Consider the following 21,362-nt stretch of genomic DNA (forward strand, 5'->3'; position numbering starts at 1 on the left):
AGGCTGATTTCATTCTTTAATTCAATGGCACAACAGGAAGGGATGTGTTGGTGTTGGGTGCTCTCTGGGCTTCTTTATTTACAGGCCGCGGAACCCTGGGCGAATGCTATCCTCTCTTTAAGGCTCAGTTTCTTTATCGGTGAGATGGAGATGTGAGGAACAGATTGGAGCTGCGGACCTGAGAGAGGAAGGCTGATCATAAACAGGAAGGCCCGGGAACTGCTTAATGACTTCAGGAAAGCAAGAGATTTCCAAGGGGGTGGTACACAAATACATGGCGTGCTAATTGCAGAATCACAGCTCAGAGTTACAGCAGGACCCTTCACTGTCTCTATTAGAACTATTTTCCTGGTTCCTTAACTAGGATTCTTGTCTGTGTGCGTGAGAGGGAGATGAGCAGGCTTGGAGGGAGGGGATGGGGAATAGTCTTAAATCCTTTGAAATTGGATCCAATGTTGTGGGTTTGTGCATTTTTAAAATAAGTTACACCAGATTCTACCCCAGGGGTAAAAGATAGGGGCATGTAAAGATGCCCCCTCCTCTTTTTGGGTCTGTCTCAGGGTTGCATCTTTGGGAAGGGCGCAGCTTTGGCGAAAATGGTCCAGGCACCACCATGGCCTGTATTTATTTTCCAAGGGGAAGGGTCATCACTTCCATCAGAGTCCTAAGGAGCCCTGTGCCCCTCGACTAAAGTGCTTAAGAACCACTGCTAGAGGGGCACCTGGGTGGCTCAGTTGGTTACGTGGCCGACTCTAGATTTGGGCTCAGGTCATGATCTCAGGGTCATGAGATCGAGCCCTGTGTTGGGCTCTGAGCCCAGTGGGAAGTCTGCTTGAGATTCGTTCTCTCCCTTTGCCCAACCCCCACCCTCCACTCACACATTCTCTTTTTCTAAAATAAATAAATAAATCTTAAAAAAAAACAACAACAAACAACCCAACAACCCACTGCTAGAGTTATCAATAATGGTCAAGGAGCAGCTTTGTAGAGAAATTCCTGAGCTTGAATTCCATTCCCCACTGAATGACCTTTGACAAATCCCTTTGCTTTTCTGTGCCTTGGTTTCCTCAGCTGTAGAAGGGGGATGATAGCAGCACCCACCTGGCAGGGCTGTCATGAGACTTAAGTGAAAATAATCCATGCAAAGTTCTTAGGGCAGCCTCAGGAAGATCAGGTGCTCAGTAAATGCCAACTAATTTTTAAAAGTGCTCTGTAATTGCTTTTATTTTTGCAATCATTCTGACTTACCCTCCTGAGTGCAGGGAGATGAAGGGAGGTTTTTGGAAGAGCAAGGTTTTGATGGATGGTGCTTTGAGGAGCTGAACTCTAAATGGCACCTTGTTCTTACCCTGAGTCCTCAGAGTTGGTGTGTCACTTTGCACGACCTTACTCGTGTACTCGAAGCTCTGACCTGCCAGAAATAGTAGGTTTAGAACAGTAGGTCTTCGTTTATCAAAACCATCTGTGTGCCCAACCCTGGGGAGGTGGTTTCCAGGCATCATTTCACACCCTAACAGCCCCCAAACAGTCCAGTCCCTCTGCTACAGACAAGGAAACTGAGGCTTAGGTAAAATAAACAACTTGCCCCAGGGGAGAAGCTAACACACAGAAGAGGAGTTCTAATTCAAATTCAGAACTGTCTCACCAAGCCACCCTTCAGAAATTTCAAATGGGCTTTTTTTTTTCCTAGAAGAACCTGAAATTTTGCATTTAAATATGCTCTAGCCATAATTATTCAGAATGACCCTCAGAGTCACAGTAAAATATGCAGTCCAGTCTTAATGACCCAACAGGCATTTGTAGAGTGCCAGCTCCAACGGCAGCTCAAACTAGATCCAGAGAGACACACAGAAGGAGCAGAGACTAGTTTTTGCCCTGGAGGCGCTCATAACGCATCTAGAGAGGGAGAGGAAGTTGCCACCGCCACCACCCGCGACAGCAGCAACTTGGGGCTTAGGACAATGCCTAGCACAGAACCAGCAGTCAGTAAACACTTGTGGGTGAAGGAATAAATGAACAACGGAAGACCAAAGCCAGGTGGCAAACAGTGCCATGGTATGGGTGGCAAAAGGTCCTGTCTCCTAGTCTTTTTCAAGCTTTAGGGTCCCCAGATGCTTTTTACAGCCCTCAAAAGGGGCTCTGCCTCCTGGTTCTGCCATCGTTTCACCCGCCAGCTGTGTGTGCTGCCACCTATTGCTGCACTCACCAGTCATGACAGATGTTGGGAAGTGGTTTGCTGGTGAGCTCTCTGCCCGGTCACTTTGCTGGCTTTTCTGGTACGACTGGAAACACCCTGCTTATCAGGAGAATTCACTCTTGGGAACGTTTAGCTTAACCTGGTTGAGCATGATGGGTGGAGGATTGGTCACAAGTAACCAAAGAGAACACAGCATTGCTAGCAAAGGGGACAGGGCTGTTAGGCTGTTTCCATGTGCTCTGAGATGAGCTCCATGCCCACGGCAGGACACAGAGGCCTCGAGAGCATAGGACAGGCTGTGGTGTAATTCTTCCAAACCAGAGTCTCCCCCACACTAGACTGGGAGCTGCTCAAGGGTGAGGGTTTGTCTCACTGTTCTCCCAATCCCTGGCACCAGTACAATTATGTCCCAGCCCCTTGAATCTGGTCTGTTGGTGATTGCTGTGACCGGTGACATACAGAAGGAGGGATATCATGTGAATTCTAAATTAGGTCCTGAAAGGCCTGCAGCTTCCCATTGTTTCTCTTAGGAAACTCCCTCTTGGGTGGCTCAGTGGTTGGGCGCTTGCCTTTGGCTCATATCAGGATCCCAGGATCCGGGATCGAGTCCCACATTAGGCTCCCTGCGAGGAGCCTGCTTCTCCCTCTGCCTGTGTTTCTGCCTCTCCCTTAATCTGTGTCTCTCATGAATAAATAAATCTTAAAAAAAAATAAAAAGAAAAGAAAACTCCCTCTTGGAACTCAGTTGCCATGCTCGAAGACGCCCAGGTGACATGGAGAGACCACAGGCAGGTGCTCTGATCATCATTCCCAGCTGAGCCAGCCTTTGAGTCAGACCAGCCCACTTCTTTAGATGACTCAAGATACCATCTTGGAAATGGACCCTCTGGCCTGGCGGGTCAAGCTCTCAGCTATCCGAGTCAGCTTCAGCTGAGGCCATGGAACTGTGGAGCAGAAAGCAGCTCCCCCAGCCTCGTTGGGTTTCCTGACCCACAAAACTCCCGAGCAGAATAAAATTATTAGTGTTTTACGTCACTAAATTGGAGATGGTTTGTCATTCAGCCATGGGGACTAGAACAACTCGAGCCAGACTGTGTGGGTTCGAACCCTAGCTCCGCTAATTATTACAGACATTTCCCAGAGAAAGCCACTGGGCCCCTGCAGGCCCTGACTTTCCTATCTACAGAATGGGCATCCACAGAGACTCTGTCTCGGAGAGCGGTTGCAAGCACTAAGCAGGAAAGTGTACGTGAAGCATTTAGCACGGGTCTGGTGCAGAAGCGCTTGCGGTTCTCTTATCATCAGCTCAGAATTTTAAGGGGTACCTCTCTTTTGTCCTATCACCTCCCCCCACTCCCTGGAGCCCCCGAGCACGTGACAGAGCCTCTATCCTAACGCGGGTCTAGGCACTTCTGTGTGCTTGTCTGCAGCCGTCGGGTGTCTGAGAAGCCCAGCGTAGGGGCTCACCTGTACTGTGACTTACTTTGCAGTCCTTGGCATGGGATTTAATCTTTCTGAGCTTTTTCATCATTTATAACAAAAGGTTAGAAAGCCGTAAGGATTTATGAGATAATGCGCACAACGTCCTTAAGGTGGTGGCTCCCACCCGGGGCCCATTCCGTTGTGGTCACGGTCTCCATGAGGACATGAGGCCCCGAGTGTATCTTAGACACGTCCACTCCAGGAGGGAGGGTCTTTATTCCTATACAGTCGCACACATCTGATTATACTCTCATCATCCATTTGGGAACCTGCTGGTCCTTACGGAGATGGGCCCAAGCTCTGTGGCATGGATTTTTCAGAGCTAGGCTTTGAGTCCATCTGAGCCAACAAGTCCGCTTCCTGAATGATTGTTCCAGTGAGAGATCCAGGCTGTTTCAACCCTGAAGCCAGTGCAAGCATCGCCTGATGCTGATGGACTGTGATACTGACAGATCGTATCCGGCTATTTTCCTCTGGAAAGCTGGCAGAGTGATATTTATAATGTTGATAACATCCTAGAATTATTTAGTCTCATAAGTAGCATTGAAGAGTTTACAAAGCACTGGATATAAATAATCCCACATGACTTCTCAATCATAATCTATGTAAACTATTGATGAATGATTTTTTTTTATTGAGTATTTTCTATGTGTTAGGAACTATGCTAAGGGCTTTACATGTATTAATTGACTTAATTCCAACAACAAATGCACATGAATGGGGTATTCACTCCAGTCTTTGTTACCTAATGAGAAAACTGAAACTCTGAGAACCAGTGACCTGCCTGAGGTCGCTAGCCAGCTACTGACCCAGTTGGGGTTTGAAAGGAGACCTTATTCCAGGGCCCAGGTGCCAATGTGACACCACACCTTGTGACAGAGGTCCGTCCTGCTCGTGGCAGGTATGCGTGGGCATTTAAAGGGAAAGGAGAAGGCTCTTCATTTGCTTTGCAAAGTTGAGCTGCAAGAAGATTACCTTTCAAGAAAAAAACCAGGGCGAGGTCCCTCAGAAACATGAAGCCAGGGCCAAGAGGCCACTCTGGTGGGGATGAGGTCATTTCAGGCGCCAGGAACCAGATCAATATCCACCACAAATTCTCCAGGAGGTTCATTAACACTCAACTGACTCTCCTATTCTCTCTGGGATGCAGGAGGGAGAGGTGTCTCTCCAGCACCTGGGTCAGGGTCGTGGCCAACAGGCAACTCAGCCAGGAAGAAGGCCCAGAGCAAGGGAAGGGGCTATAGAGGGTGGACACACGAGTGTCTGGAGGTCTCTGTAATGGTCCAGCTGAAGCTCCAATGGCCTTTCTCTTCCTTGACCTCCTTGTCCTCCTTGTCTCCTGCTGGTGGAACTTGGCTGGATTTCACCATGAAATCTGGAGTTGGGGGCAGCTCTTCTGCTTTGGGGAGGTCTCTGGCTATCCATCTTCTGGACCAAGCCATTCATTTGACAGATGGGGGAACAGAGGCTTGGGGAGGGGAGCCTCAGACCAAATGCAGAGAGATTCTTCTAGAGCAGTGGTTCTCAAGTAGGGGTAGGTGGGTGGGAGGGCTTTGCTCCCAGGGGTCATTCAGCAATCCTGTAGACAGTTTTGGTTGCTTGTTACCTCTAGAGGTAGAGACTGGGGATGCTGCTTGTCATTCTATGGTACATAGAAGAGCCCCAACAAGGAATCACATGGCCTCAGAAATCCTGGTCTGAATCGATGAGCCCAGGTCTGTAGGGGTGTTAGGCTGTTGGGGTCAGAATCTACCAGAAATTGTTGTTCTATTTTAGAGAGAAAAACGTTGAGGGCAACCAAGAGCTATGCACTGCTATGCACTGTCCTCAGTCAAGCCCATCTGGGTCAGAGCTGGGGCCTGAAGCCAAGCGCCACGTGTAGGTTGGTTGGACTTCAGCCTTCTTATCTTTCCACTTTGCTACTTTGCATAAGAAATCCATCCCTCCCCCTCAATTACCGCATAATCGTTCGCGTAATGTCTATCTCTCCCCATGGGCTGTAGGGTCCAGCAGGACATCTGGGGCCTGGCATGGGGCCTGGCATATAGCAGGCACTAAAACGTTTGTTTAATTAATGAAAGTATTTGTAGGATATTCACGATAACTGCGAATATCAGATAAGACAACAGGCTTTATTGAGCGTGTATTTCTTAAGTGCCAAGTATTGTTCTCCATTATATCTGTTACATTTTTTGTTCCCGGGAGCCTCATAAGGTAGGCGCGATTACTACTGCCATGTTACAGACGTGGGAACTGGAGTACACAGAGAGGGGGAATGAGCTTGTCCTAGGGGACCGGGGTAGGCAGCGAAGGAGCCAGGATTTGAACCCAAGCTTTGGAGGCCTCTGGAGCCTTTCTTCTGACCGTGACTCCGCCTTTGGAGAATCAGCTCTTCTGGGCTAGCTGAGCTGGCTCCATCTGCTTCTCTTTCAGTCCAGGGATTAGCCTATGGCTTTTGTCTGTCATAGACTCTATCTACCCTTCTGGCTATTGTGATTGGATCAGGGGTGGGCATGTGGTTAAAGGTGAGCCCATCAGAGTCCTCCCTGGGACTTTTCCTGGAGCTCCTAGAAAATATGCTTTCTGTTCCTTGGAGATCCCTAATGTAAGGATGATACTGGAAGCCAGCTACCTAGCTACACGGGAGAAGGCTACCTCGGCTGGAGAGAATGGGGACAATATACGAGGGGAACCAAAGGAAGTGGAGCCACAAGTTTTAAGGTGGGAGGAGAATGTGAAAGAGATGAGGTGACCCTGCTTAGCTCCTGGACCCAGCCATACCTGAAGGATCCACCCCAGCATTTTTAATGACCTGAGCCATAGTTATTGCATTTGGTGGTGGTAGCGGCGGTTGCTTAAGACAATTCAAGTCGAGTTTCTCTCACCTGAAACTCACGCACATTTGACTAACACAAGTTGGTTTCAACTTGCCCAAAGACCTCTTTATTTTGTCTGGTTATGATTCCAGAGTGAATGGCTCTGCAGTATCCTACGTGGTAGACCGGGCTTTTCCAAATCCAGACATGCCCACTGGGGGAAAAAAAAAAAAAGCCTGGAAGGGGATGATAACAGCTGACACTTATTAAGCATTATGTGGCAGGCACTGTTCTAAATGTTTTACATAGATTCCTCACGAATCCTCACAAGCACATGACTTGTCGGTACATCGTCATCATTATCATCGTCCTATTTTTTTTTTAAAGATTTTATTTATGTATTCATGAGAGAAAGGCAGAGACACAGGCAGAGGGAGACGCAGGCTCCATGCAGGGAGCCCGACGTGGGACTCGATCCCAGGACCTCCGTGGTCACGCCCTGGGCTGAAGGCGGTGCTAAACCGCTGAGCCACCCAGGGATCCCATCGTCCTATTTTATGGATGGGCAGGACTCTAAGGTGCACAGAGAGGGCAAGCAATGTGCTCAAGGTCACAGAGGCGGTAAGTAGCAGCGTGAACTTGACCCCAGACAATGTACCTGCAGACCCCCGCATCTAACTACTCCATGACACCATGTCTGCGTCCCCTGCACAGTCCTGCAAAGAAGTGATGGGCACGGGCACAAGCCCGGCTCCTGCCTGCACACCCAGGGCGGGGCTTCCCCACCATCTGTCCTCTGCTTCGTGGCCACGAGCAGGTTCAGCCACAGCCCGCAGCAGCCGCCGACCCTGAGGCCGTCCAGGTTGCCGGCTGCATCTGTGCAGGTCGTAAACACGGATCAGACACTGGACAGGTGACAACCGAGGTGGTGATGTGCCGGTGAGATCGGGGACAGGCAAATGATGACACTAACGACTACGTCAAGCCACCTCCTCACCTCGTCTTTCTTGCCTTTGCCACGAGCCTCTCCGGGGCCCTAAGAGGCGAGATGGTGACATCTGCCATGATCACAACCCCGCTTGGTCCCCTTCTTCCTCCTCTTCTCAGCCGAACTGCCTTCCATCTCCCCGATCACGGGAGGGCAGCTGTCCCCCATCATGCTGTCGCCTCGCTTAAGACAGCCCCCGTGAGAGTCTGTGGGCAGCACATCTTTCCGAGCCGCTCTGTGTGTGCGACAGTCATGCCTGAGCTCAAGCACTTTCCTTCCAGGGAGGCAGGACGCTCCCGAGACGGATCCCAGAGGGACAGGTGGAGGCGGCGGCGAGCTGGGAAGCGTCGAAGGATCAGCTCTGGAGGCAGGCAGGAGCCTGGGCTGCAGTCGATGCCAATCGCCCTGGTGTAAATACTCTCACCACCATCGTTCGGAGCTGCCAGTGTGAGGCTCCCCACATCCTTGAGAGGTTAGCCCTGGGCTGCCACGAGCCTGGCACAGCCGACTCCAGACCCCCTTGGGTGGGAAGCCCGGTCCGAGCCTCAGGCCTCCCAAACTGCCTGATTTTCAGTATCAGGAGAAAGGAGAGGCTGCTTCACAGCAAAGAGGCTTTTTAATTTAAAAACAAAACAAAACAAAAACAAAAACGTGAAGGACAATGCAAGACGGGCTGACTGACTGGGCTCCAGCCTCCGTGCTTCCTGAGGAAGGATACCCAGATAAACCCATGAAAAGATAAATAGCACTTTGCATAACATCTCTAGCTCCCCGGACTACAACCTACAAGTGCATCTCAAAGCTTTTCTCACTTGGCTTCAAAGTGGAAGAGAATCACCAGGATGCCTGCTTGCAGAGGTAGGTGGCTCTGCAAATCCGCTCTCCGCAAAAGGCAGGGATGTTTGGCAAAGCGGCGGTAAGGCAAATGCAAATACAAAACCAAGTGAATCCAGAATCCCAGAGCTGGCATTTTTTTTTTCTCAGTCCCCCCCCTCCCGCCCCCGTTTCCCTCCTCAAGCCTCCAAAAGAGGAAAAATTCAACTGAGAGCATTATGGGTAATCACAAGGAGACTAATGAAAGTGGGACGCCAAGATTCTAATCTTGTAACGAGCAGAGGTCACAACAACATTTCTGGGCTAACCCTGGAATTTGGGAAAATGGACAAGATTGGTCTTGATGGCTTTTGGTTCTGGCATCCAGGGCGTCAGGCAACATCTGCTTAATTGCTGGGACAGGTGAAGGGATGCTGCAGTGAGCCGCATTAGTCAGGTTAACCTTCCATCCACCCATCTCGTCAGCCAGCTGGCAGTTCATGCCAACACTCCTCTGAACAGTCCAAGGTCACCACTGACCTTCACGCTCTTAAACCCAACGGTCAATTCTCCAGCTTCATCTTACTTAACCTCCCAGCAGCATCGAACGGTTACTCTCTCTTCCTCGACACACCTTGCTTCCGGGCCCCCGTGCTCTGCTGGTTTCTTCCTAGCTCGCCTGCCCTGCTCCTTTCCGATAGCCTTTGCCCGATCCCCTTTCCTCCTTCTGACCTCCACATGTTGGCGGGCCCAGCGCTCAAGCCTTGGGCCTCCTCTCTTCTCTACCCGTATCCACCTGCCCGGTATCCTGGCTTTAAATACCATCCCTATGCTAACGAGCCCCACATTTATATGACCAGCCCTGACCTCTCTCTTCAATTCCAAACTCTTGAATGACTCGTAGAAAACCTCAAACATGACATGCCCCAAACTGAACTCCCGATTTGCCCCCACCCTACACTTTTCTCAACTAGTTCCTGCCCTTCCTCCTTCCAGCTCCTCAAGCTAATATTCCTGAAGTATCCTTGACTTTTCTGCTTTCCCCTACCTCACGTCCAATCTACAAGTAGAGGGAGTCGGCAGGGATGGAGGGGCAGAGGGAGAGCCATAGGCAGGCTCCACGCTCAGTGCGGAGCTCAATGTGGGGCTTGATCTCATGACCTTGAAATAACGACCTGAGCCAAAATCAAGAGTCAGATTCTTAACCAACTGAGCCACTCAGGTGCCCTGAATCCACCACTAAGTTCAGTTGGCTCTACCTCTACCCCAAATCCCGAATCCTGCCACTTTGCACTGTTCCCTCTGGTTCCATCACCATCACCTCTTCTTGCCTGGATTTAGTGCCAGGCCTCCCTATCTGTCTTCCCCCCTGAGTATCTATTATCAACACAACCTAAACATATACCAGATCCCCCATCCCTCCTCTTCTCTAAACCTTCTACTGGCTTCCCACTTCACTCAGAAGGAACCCAAACCTTATAGCAGCCTTGAAGGCCACCCCCTCTGGGCTCCCTCTGGATTCATCTCTGCTTACATGGCCCCGACACACTGGTCCAGCATCCTCACCTCCTTCTCTTCTCTGGGCTCATCCCTCAGGTCCACGCATGGCTCAATCTCTGGCTTCCCTCGTACTTTCTCAAATGTCGCTTTACTAGAGGCCTTCCCCCCACCATCCTTGTGAACTAGCTTCCGCCCATGGCACTGGGCTCCTTCTCCTGACTATTTCTCTCCACGGCACTACTGCTATTTGATATTATTTTAGTCATTTGTTTTCTCGTGTGACGTTCGATTCTCCTCTTTGGAACATAACCTTCATGAAGGCATCTTCATGGTTCTCTCTCTAACTGCTAGAACAATGCCAAGTGCACAGCCAGTGAGAGGAGAATGAATGAATGAGTCTGTCCCTATAATTTCCTACTGGGAATTAGGTTCATGGGAGGTCCAGTGTATTAACTCTTCACATGTGGAAGGAGATGTCCAGAAATCAGCTTCTTTTGGGGTCTTAGGCCTTCCTGAGATCACTAGTTACAATAATAATAAGCATGATATGGACTTATTCATGTAACATCTGGTCCCATCCATGGATCTTTCAATTTAGGCGTGTGGTGACTAGTCCTTTACCGCCCTTTACAAAGCAATTTCACATTCATGATTCCATTGACTACTTCATAGCTGGGCTGCCTGGTATGGCCGCTACTAGTCACATGTGACCCTTTAAATTCAAATTCAAATTCATTATAATTAAATAAAATAAAAAGTTCAGTGCCTTAGTCACACTAGCCATATTTCAAGTGCTCAACAGCCACATGTGGCTAGTGGCTGTCATACTGGACAGTGCGGACATAGGACCTTTTTAATCACTGTAGAAAGTTGTTTTGCACAACAAAACATTAGTTGGTTATGACAGTAGTGCTGTCATATAAGCAACCCATGAAGTACTTTTTCCCATTCTGTAGATGGCAAAAAACAAACAAACAAACAAACAAACAAACAAAAAAACCAGAGAGGTCCTACAACCAGCATGAGATAGAGGCTAGCCTTGAATTCTGGCTTTCTGACTCCAAGTCCATTTTCCTCTCAAAGCAGGGTGGTTTCAGAGCTGGGTCCCCGAAGGCTTGTGCCCTAAGTAATTCTGCTGGCAGTATTGCAATCAAGCTGTTTATCTATCTGCAGGTGATGGCCTCTTGCCATGTTGTCTGTGCATTATTCACGCCCCTTTCTCTGGCAACAGCAACCCCCTTTTTCCTGGCCACATCTCTCTCCCCTACTCTCAGTTCACGAGCCTCAGGTGGGGTTGACCCCACTCTGATTCCAGGATGAGCTTGTGACTCAATTCTGGTCATTCAGAGCACTGTTTCTCCTGCATTAAGTGAATGAGTGAAGTCAGAGAATTAATAATGCTACATGGCATCAGGACCCCCACACACGCACACTGCTGTTCATGCAGGTGCTAGGGTCCCTGCAGGTGACGTCTCTGGTTCAGACTGGGGCAGTGGGGAAGATGCCCAGAAAACTTCTTCCTTACTTCTCCGTCACAAGCCCACTAATAATGATGGCGGGACATGCCCCATTGAGATGACAATTTGTGACTGATTTCAGTGCTATGAAACTCCAGACCAGAGCTACTTAAATGTACAGTTCTCTCCAGTTCCCCTGCTCCAAAAGAAAGCGGGTCCTTCAGCCCCCTGGCCTCCGGGAGATTTGTATACGAAAGGAAAGCAGGGCCAGCTTGAAGCCACACTTGCCTCCTTACCTATCGCCAAAGAAACCCATAGGCTTAGGCAGAAGTGCTTCCACCCCTGGGGGGTCAGGTGGGCCTGGACAAAGACCAGGTCAGCTGAGCCCAGGGTAGATGGAAGACTCCACCATTCCCTGGTCATCAGATGAACTTCCTGGATTACCGCGGGCCCCCAGGCAGGTGTGGGGAGCTCACTGACACGAGGAGTCGTAACTTCTCACCACTCCTGGTTGGCCTTGGTCAGGGCTCTTGCACGTGAGGTTGTAAAGTAGGTTCAGCAGGTAGTGATGAGAACAGCATGCCGGCAGGCCCACAAACACCGTACAACCCTCAGAGCTACTACCCTGGGTTAGAGCTCACTATGCAACAACTCTCATGCCAAGCTCCCCTTCCCACCATCCTCAGCCCATTAGACATCATAGCAACTCATGAGAGTGTCGTCATACTTAGCAGATGAAGATTATACAGATGAAGAAACCGAAGACCAGAGAAGTTAAGCCATTTGATCAAAGCCACACAGCAAGTTAGGAGCAGAGCTGGGACCCAAACCCACAAAGCCTGTCCCAGCTCCAAAGCTGGTGGTCTTCACTTTTGAGGAGAAGGGACTTAATTCTCCCAGAGTTGAGCCCACAGACCCAACCCTCAGTGGATCTGCCCAGCAGGATCTGAGGGTCAAAGGCCAAGCCCAACCTTGGATGGATTCTGAGACTTTCCGCAGAGATGAGATGAGGTGAGACAGAGTCCTCACCTCAATGGGGGAAAAAAAATCTGAACTTGTGAGTTTTCTCACCCTTTTCTCACTCCTCCCTGGAGACTTCGGGACGAATGGCAAAGTAGTGTGGGGCAGGGTATGGGGCATCTGCAGGAAGGAAACGGCAGAGGGCAGGGGGCTGGCACCGCCTGGCAGCCACCGCATGGAGCGAGGCTCTTAATAACGCTGGATTTTTCCAGCAGGTCTGCTTGCTAATTAAAGCTGCTCCTCGCAGCCTCTGCAAAATGAAGGCGCCGCACCTGAAAGCCTATAATTTGCCAACAGGAAGGAGAACAGAAGCAAGGATTCAAACGTCACCCCCAGCCACGGCTTCGGGATATCGATTAGCCAGACACGGAGCCAAACCCTTGCTTTCAACCCCCGCAACCAATCAAGACCGGCATTTCTCGCCCTGCCACGCAGGGAAGACCTTTGCACACGGAGCTGCAGGCGGTCCGGGGGCGGCGACATTTGCCAGCCCCACTGCCGGGCTCTGCTTCGCAGAAAACACCATGGCAGGGGAAGAGAGAACCACCACAGAACTCGTCCGGGGACACCGCGACGCCCCAGCCACAGGGCCTCGTGACTCATGGGACGACTGGTCTCCGGCCGCGGCCTGTGATTAGAGCCGCGCTGTGCGGAACAGACACTCGGGCCCCTGGGCTACGTGTCCACGGCCCGGGGCAGCCCCCGAATTGTGTTCACGCGGGGCAGGCCACGCAGGGTCGCGAGCTCGCCCCGAGAGGAGAGGCGAGAAGAGACATCAGAGCTGGGGAGAAGCTCGAGACCCTCCAAAAACGCAAGTGGCGATTTAAAGAAACAGATGGGAAGGGCCGACGAGGGAGGAAGTGGGTGTAAGTGGGAGGGCGAGCTGAGGCTTTGATCCCAGGCTGGGGCCGGAACTGGGGCGTTCCCGCTCACCAGAACATTCCAAGATGCCAGCAGGGACTGTTCCCGGAGGGCCCCCCCGCCCCAGCTTCCCGTTCAGCAATTCAGGGCCACCTAGCAACACCACGGGGCTCCCTGGACGGAGCGGGAGGGGAGGGAGAACAAGGAAGGGGAGCTAAGCCCAGCAGACGCCCCCAAAGTCAGTTTTCACTTCCTGGCCCCATTTCTGGAAGGACGTGCGGGAGCGAGGCCGGCAGCACAGGGAGTCTCAACTGGATCCCTCAAACTCGAGGCTTGTCCGGGGGTTCCCAGGTCACGTGACTGCAGGCTGCCCCGTTGAGAAGGGGCAGCGGCCAGGTGCTCACTTGGCGCAGTGACCCCCGCAGGGGCGTAAGATCTCAGCCTCTGGGGGCCATCACCTGGGCTGGAATCCCAGGTCTGTTCTGCGCCGCCTTGGGGGAGTTGCTTCAACTCTCTGAGCCTCAGTTTCCCCATCTCTGAAATGGGACAGTGTCAGAACGGTGCCTGACACCCCGTGAGTGCCCAGCGGATGCAGCGGCGATTAATAGTGGTGGTGAAACCCAGCGTTTCTGGGGGGCGTCAGAACAGTTCCCCTCCGGCGGCCTTGGAGGCAGCTCTGGCTGTGCTTCTGTGGGGTCGCCCCGCGGGGAGACTGTGCTGAGCACAGTCCAGAACCTTCTGCACATCTCAGGCTCAGCACGGCAAAGCTGAGGGCGCAGACCCCGGCCCGAGCCCACCGGTTCAGGGCGGCCCACCTGCGCTGCGGTGCTCTGGGGGTGTCTCCCAAGGCGCCGGAGCGGGGCCGACCCAGAAGGCAGAGACCTCGCTAAGGCACCGGGCAGGGTGGCCGCTGGTGCCATTCACGGAACAAACACAGTCCCCGGGAGACGGGTGCTAGGAGCTCCCCCACGTTGCAGGGCAGGGAACAGGCAGAGAGACGCGAGGGAACCCGCCGTGCCCGTGGTCCAGGGAGGGGATGGACGCCCCCAGACCCAACGGTCACTCTGCCTCCGGCAAGGCGGCTGGAGTTGGTCTCGGGGGAATTGAATGCTCGGAGCTTTCTGGTTTGGTGCCCTGGTCCCCTGGTTTCCTTCTCAGCCCACGCACAGCCTTGGTGCAGACTACATCTCCCCACCCAGCGGAGGGCGAAGGGGAGGGACGGGAGGGACGGCTTGGCTCCGAGGCACGTTTCCATGTTCCACTGCTCGGGGCCTGGCTCCCCTGCCCCTTGGGGGACCCTGGCTCGGCCTTATCAAGCCCTGCGGCCCGTGAGGCCTGGAGAAAATGAGACTGACCTTGGGGTTCAAGGTCAAAAGGTCATGGCAAGGTGGGGCTGGGGGGCTGAGGGAATGGCCCTCCTCACTCAGCTTCCTGCTTCTGTTCTCCTTTCATTTTTTTTTTTTTAAAGATTTTTATTTATTTATTCATGAGAGACATAGAGAGGGGCAGAGACACAGGCAGAGGGAGAAGCAGGCTCCATGCAGGGAGCCCGACCTGGGACTCGATCCCGGGACTCCTGGACCACGCCATGGGCCAAAGGCAGTGCTAAGCCGCTGAGCCACCCGGCCTGCCCTGTTCTCCTTTCAAATGCAAGTTTATACCACAGTAATAATGGGATTCTCTAGGCCACCAATCCCCACAGAGTTCTCCCCAGCCTAGGGTCTCCCCGCAGGGAACTCCACCATGAGAGCCTCAGGCTAGGTGTGAGGATGTGCACGGAGCCAGGCCGGAGGCCTTCAGAGGGCTGGAAGGACCCTTGGACTTCTCTGGGCTTAGCAATTTTAGGATTAAGCATTTTCTATCCGTTAACTCAGTGCCAGGCTCCAGGGAGAGAGGGATGATAAGGAGAGAGCATCCATCTTACTCCGCAAGAGCGTATGGGGCGGAGGCGGGGGCGCTTCCTTTCTGTTCACCTGCTAGAAATAAGGTGATTTACTAAACACGCCTCTCTGAGCAAAGTCCTCGCAAAAGAGAAGGGCAGGGGGTCCAGAGAGCTTACGACATGGGGGCCTCATCCCATGGGGGTGACATGCATCATCCACTGGCATTTTCAACTGACCAGTGAGCCATGTCTCGAGGCCTTTTAGTGGAATGGGACCACCTTTTAGTGGTTGCTGCTTTTTTTTTTTTTTTTTAAAGATTTTATTTATTTATTCATGAGAGACACAGAGAGAGAAAGAGAGGGAGAGGCACAGGCAGAGGGAGACGCAGGCTCCATGCAGGGAGCCTGATGCAGGACTCGATCCCGGGACCCCAGGATCACGTCCTGGGCTGAAGGCAGGTGCTCAACCGCTGAGCCACCGGGCCGCCCAGTGGTTGCCGCCTTGTTCCCTGTGGTGGAGGTGGTGCCAGGGGCCAAGAGAGGCTCACTGCACAGCCACGCGTGGCCAGGAATGTCGCTCACTTCAACGACTACCGCACATTATCCTCCCGAGGTCCCACTGATGCCAGCGACGATGCCAGGCCCCGAGGACGAGCCAGGGGACGAGACCCACAATGGTGGTGCCTTCCCCAAACCCACCGTCTAGTGATGAGGACAGACGTGGACACACGGTTATGATAAATCACAATCAGGGTCAGGAAGGGACGTGCAGGGCTCTGGGGGTGTCCGGCGAAGGGGGGCCCCTAGTCTGGGGAATCCAAGAAGGCTTCTCACCTAAGCTGAGGTCCTAAGCAGAGGCAGCCCGGGGGACACGTGGCCGGGACAGAAGAAGAAGTTGGGGGGTGGGGGGCAGCCGGGAGACAGTCCCGGGCAGAGGGGAGAGCACAGCCGAGATGCTGGAGGAAGGACCCTGCGACACTCTCCTGGGGCTCCCGTGCCACGGTGCCACACGCAGGGGGCCCGGAACACAGACGTGCATCCTCCCCCAGCTCTGGAGGCTGGAGGCTGGAAGCCAGGGTGTCGGCAGGGCCGCGCTTCCCCGGGGGTCAGGGGCGGGTCCCTCCGGGAGCCGCGGGCAGTCCTTGGCACCTCTTGGTCTGCGGATACATCGTTCCAATCTCGCCTCAGTCACCCCGTGGGCTTCCCCGTGTGTCTCCACGTGGTGTCTCATAAGGACACCAGACGTAGGGTTAGGGCTCACTCAGATCCTGATGGGACCTTGACTCCTTATATCCACAAAGCTCAGACATCCAAAGCAGGTCCCATTCTGGGGGTCCAGGGGGACGTGGAACATTCGGGTGCGGGAGGCGGATGCTTTTCCACCTCGAACAGTCTGGAGAGCAAGCAGCAGAGCGGCTTGCGTGGGATTGTGCCTTCACAGGGAGGCGGCCGGCACCTCCCTGGCTTGGCGGCTCCCGGCAGGACGCCCGCTGGGTGCGACTTCGAGGCTCACCGGGGGACGCGGCTACCTGGGCGGCAGATGGCAGGGCTGGGGGCGGAGCGTCAGGAGAAGCCGGGCTGCGAGGATCTTGTTTTAAAATACACCAAACCAGGGCGATCTTTCATCCCCGCTAAGCAGATGCATCGTAGATTCTATTAAAAGCACAAAATGAACTTTAGAAGACAGGTCCTAATAAGCAATTCTAATTATCACCTTCATTAGCTACTCCAGTCCCAGGGCGACCTATTTTCATACTGGGAAGGAGCCGCATCCACATATTTGTCTGGAAAAGTCGGTTCCTCCGGCGTCCCCAGGCGTGGCGTCGGGGGTGGAGAGAGGCGTCCCTGACCTTGGGCGGGGGGCAGAGGTGGGTTTGCCCGCCACTAGAATCCCTGCCTCCTTCGTGGACCAGCTTCCTGCTGCGTGGGTCAGTCCGCGTGGGAGGGGTAAGATCCCCGGGGCCGGCCACCGAATCTGATCAGAAACACGAGCCGGTGAGCCGGGCCCGGGGCGGGGTGACCACCAGCAGCGGCGGGCACCGGGCAGTCAGCGGCTGGGCTCTGGCTGGAGCCTTTTACGTGGAGAAACTCGTGTGCGTCCCCCCGGAACACGACAGCCGCCTCGTGGGGACGATGGGGGGTCCAGGGGGAGAAGTGCAGCAGACACAGGGCCGCTGGCGACCTGAATTCGGAGCCCAGGCTCTGAGTGCGACGCTCGCTGCCACTCGCGGAGGGGACGCCGGCGTGGGGCAGGCTGGAAACCCGACGGCCTGCTCCCTGGCTCTGTCAACATTTCCACTTCAGGGTTTGGGGCTGAGCACCCCCCCCCCCCGCCGCCTGCCCGCCTTGACACCCCCGAAGCACGGTGGGGGCCACCGTGGAGACGGTCCCTTTCCCTTGACAATGTGTTTGCAGCCTCTCTCACTTGTCAGAGAAAGTCATCGCCGAACTTGAACAGCTGTCCTGTAAAAGAAGATTCCGGCTCTCCAGACACTCCTGTGAAGCCGTGAGCGAAGTCGGTGGGGGTGGAGCGCCCCCTCCACCCCCCACCTGTGCTGAGCATCCTGGAAAAAGAAGATTCATGTCCTACGGAGTCTGGCTGACGTCCCTCCTGACCCAAGGCCGACTCCTTAACAGCCACTCATCGCTCCGCAGTTGCAAACGAAAGGGCTGCAAAGACTCCGCCGTGGAAAGTGTCTCTGTAGGAGGAGCAGGACCCCCCAGTAGGATGAAATCCCAGCTTTGGCCCTTCCTGGCTGGGCCCATCCCTTAGCCTCTCTTCCCTCATCTGCAACACAGGAACGACACCTTACTCGTCTCAACGTTATCACGAAGATGAAATGAGATGCTGTACAATGGGGGCAATAATTCGAATAATTAGTAGCCAATACAGCCCATGCATTGTGCCAGGGATCGATAACCGGTGACACGGGCCCTGCGTCCTGGTTTGCAAAGCTGAGCACGTCCTGGGGTCTATCTGCAGGGCCCAGACCGTGTGAGCCCTCCGCGGAGCGTGTAATAGGCGGCGGCCCCCGGGATTAGCACGGCTGTGTTTGCACGAAGCGCTCTGGTCACCATTTGTCAGAAAGCCTGCTCACATCCTAGGTACATTCGGGGATGCAGATTTAAAAAATTCTCTTAAATCGTCTTCACCCCTGGCTGATTTTCACTGTAGCCGGTAGGGAGCCTCCCTGACGTGACTAATCTCTCTTCGTCCCCGGGCTGGGGGTTCGGAAGGCACTGGTGGCAAAAATCAATCCAAAGCAATTAAACCCCTACCGGGTCTAATCAGAACAGAGCTGGATTGATGGGAAGTGCACTGGAATGGGAAACTCTCAGGGGTCTCCCCCCCAACCCGCCTTCCCCCAGGAGAGCCAGGTGCCGCTTCCCAGGCTCAACACCCTGACACCGCAAGACCCCAACACTCCTCCTTGCAGAGGGTTTTATTTTATTTTATTTTATTTTATTTTATTTATTTTATTTTATTTCATTTCTATTTTATTTTATTTTATTTTATTTTATTTTATTTTATTTATTTTTGCAGAGGGCTTTCTGCAGGCAGACGGCCACAAGGTCATCCGCGTCCCCTCCCGGGTCCCCGGACCCTCGCTTCGTACATCGCTTACAGCAATCGTCAGGTTGTATTTTCATTATGGTCACTCTGTTGTCGGAGGGTCGCGAGGGGGCCTTGCCTCCTGCTCAGGCTGACCCTCTGCTTCCTTCATGGCGCACCTGGGATATGTCAGGCGGGGTCCTCTGGTGTCAGGCAGGTCCTCTGTTGTCCCACACGCAGACCCCTCCGTGGTGCACGGGCTCATGGGCTCCCGTCCCTGGGATGTGCAGGGACCGATCCACGATCAGGTTCAGGTTTGCCAAGGAGCTCAAACTGTACCACTCCTGGGCCTTTCTCTCCGCCTTCCTGGCTCCCCTCGTCGGGTCCGTTCCTGGCTCAGACGGGCTCCCTCCTCCTGGCGCCGGGACGGCTGCCAGCAGCCCTGCTCAAGTTCCCGTGGGTACCTGTGCCTCTCGTCCCACGGTCTCGGGCGGATTCTCGGTGCGCGTCTCTGGCTCTGGCTGGGTCAAGCCCCGGTCCCGGAACCTACCAGTGTGGCCCAGGGATCGAGGTGCTCAGGACTGGCCTGGGCCCCACCAAAACCACGTGGACGAAGAGCGGGGCGCTTCCTGGGGAGACCGTCAGAGCAACTGACAGGTGGCGGGCGGCCAGGACACCTAACGCTCGGGGAAGCAACAAGCAGAGGGAGGAAATTGGACCTTCTAGGAGAATTCCTGTGGCTCTAGGGACAACAATGCCTCACTGCTATTCCGTCCTGCTCCTTGCATCACCCCAGGGCTCTCTTCGCTTGCTCTCCTTCCATTCCTTCTGGTAGAAAAAGGCCACGCAAATCACCGAGAACTGAGTGAAGGCCAAAACAGCCCTCTTAGCAACTTGAATCTGATAAGAAGTAATTGTTTTCATGAGCAGCCCCAGTGCCCCAATGCAGACAGATGCTTCATTAACTAGACCCCGCTTCTTCCGATAATTTATTTTAGGTCCCTTGGAAAAAATACTTTATGGTTTCACTTGATAAACTTTGTTTCAGGGGGTCCCTGGGGCGCTCAGCGGTTTGGCGCCTGCCTTCAGCCCAGGGCCTGAGCCTGGGGTCCCGGGATCGAGTCCTACGTCGGCTCCCTGCATGGAGCCTGCTTCTCCCTCTGCCTGTGTCTCTGCCTCTCTCTGTGTGTCTCTCATGAATAAATAAATAAAATCTTTTTTAAAAAAAAAAAAAACAACTTCGTTTCACTTAGCTGTATTCTGAAGACACAATTCTCAATTTGACATACGTGTGTGTTGAGCACCCAGCACGCGTACAGATACTAAAGAGGAAACACCTGTTCTCTTTCATATGTCCATGGATATTTATAAACACTGACAACACCCTGGACCACAAAGAAAATCTTAATAAATCCCGGAAGAGAGTCTACGGGCCTCTCTCCCTGACCACAGCGCCGGAAAGAAGAAGGAAACATTTTAATGGAAAAGGCGAATCCAGCTACATGTGCCCCATACCTGAGGAAGAGAGACAGGGTCTCCCCACGGAGGGTCTCTGGGCCCAGCGAGCGGAGGTTTGGCTGTGGTTTGCGATGGCTGCTGAGACCACCACCACGCCCTCCCTAAGCTCACCTCACCCCGGAGGCCCGGCTGCCCAGGATTCTGCACCAGGGGAGCAATGATTGGGGTGGGGAGCGATGACTGGGGTGGGGAACATCCAGGCAAGGCTCCGAGGCTCAATGGTCCTGCCACCACATCCTGCTCGCTTTCTCTTACTGATGCTTGCTGGTTGATACGAGAGGTCTAAGGAGATATGGTGGGGACAGAAGGACAAACCGCTGGAAAGCTTCAGACACACAGAAAAGCCTAGAAGGACAAAATAACCCTGCCCTCTCTATTAGTTCAAGCAACTGATCACGGCTACGGCGGCGAGAAGACATTGCTGGATAAGGGGCTTTGATATCAGGCTGTCCCGATGGCCTTAAAATACCGGGAGGACATTCTAATTCGATTCAGAGCAGGTGAGCGGCGATCAGATCGGGGATCAGATCGGGGTTACATGAAGCAGTGGATGAAAGGAGTTAAAGACGGGAGGGTTCTACACCCCACCCTCCACATTCCTCAGGAAGAATTTGAGGCGGATTTTCAGAAATGCGTACAGTCATGCAGACAGCGCTCCAGAGCTCCAGACTTGAGACGAAAAAGGCGCCAAGATTTGCAACCCAGCTCTGCCAAACTCCTGCCGGGTGACCTTGGGCGAGTCCTCTACTTCTGCTTTCTTGCATGCAGGGTGGGGGTCGTAAGAGCTCCCGTGTCGCGTGGGCTTGTCGGGAGGCGACACGGGCTAATGCACGAAGAGTGCTCTGAACAGTCACTAGAGCTGGCCTGGAAATTTGCCTCCGGGCACCAGGGTGAGCACGGCCCAGAAGGAGGTATGATTACCCACAGGATTCATGATCCATAAGCTGAAACCAAGTCCGCTACTTAGAATTACGGTTCTTAGGACGTTGACTTGAGAAAGACAACGTATTGTAAGAAAGGAAATTTTACCTCGTGGATCTTCATAGGATGCACGGGATGAACATGTGCAGTGACATCTTTCCAGCTGATTCACTGGGTGGGGGGTTCCAGAGGCTGTTTGGTGGAGGCCTCCCAGTGCAAGCCAATGGAATAAGAGGCAAAGACAGGGTTTTGGGTATCTTTCAATCTTCCTCTAAATTTATATCTTTCTCAAGTATGTTGTCTTCAGCTCTAGTTAATATTGCCAGTACTTGTTCCCATGGAGATCTGTTTTTA

At 53.2% G+C, this 21,362-nt stretch overlaps 1 protein-coding gene and 1 long non-coding RNA gene across 6 annotated transcripts in view; both read right to left on the reverse strand.

Annotated features, from left to right (window-relative positions):
* KAZN (kazrin, periplakin interacting protein) overlaps nucleotides 1–21,362 on the reverse strand; it is a 1,012,902-nt gene that overhangs the window by 184,509 nt on the left and 807,031 nt on the right. The window lies entirely within an intron of this gene.
* On the reverse strand, nucleotides 16–2,324 carry LOC119870495. Its single transcript, XR_005356166.1, has 3 exons — nucleotides 2,207–2,324; nucleotides 1,249–1,411; nucleotides 16–178 (listed from the first exon to the last, which is right to left on the reverse strand). It is a non-coding gene; the product is annotated as an uncharacterized LOC119870495 (long non-coding RNA).

The sequence above is a fragment of the Canis lupus genome, chromosome 2, assembly GCF_011100685.1.
Source record: "Canis lupus familiaris isolate Mischka breed German Shepherd chromosome 2, alternate assembly UU_Cfam_GSD_1.0, whole genome shotgun sequence".
Classification (NCBI taxonomy): domain Eukaryota; kingdom Metazoa; phylum Chordata; class Mammalia; order Carnivora; family Canidae; genus Canis; species Canis lupus.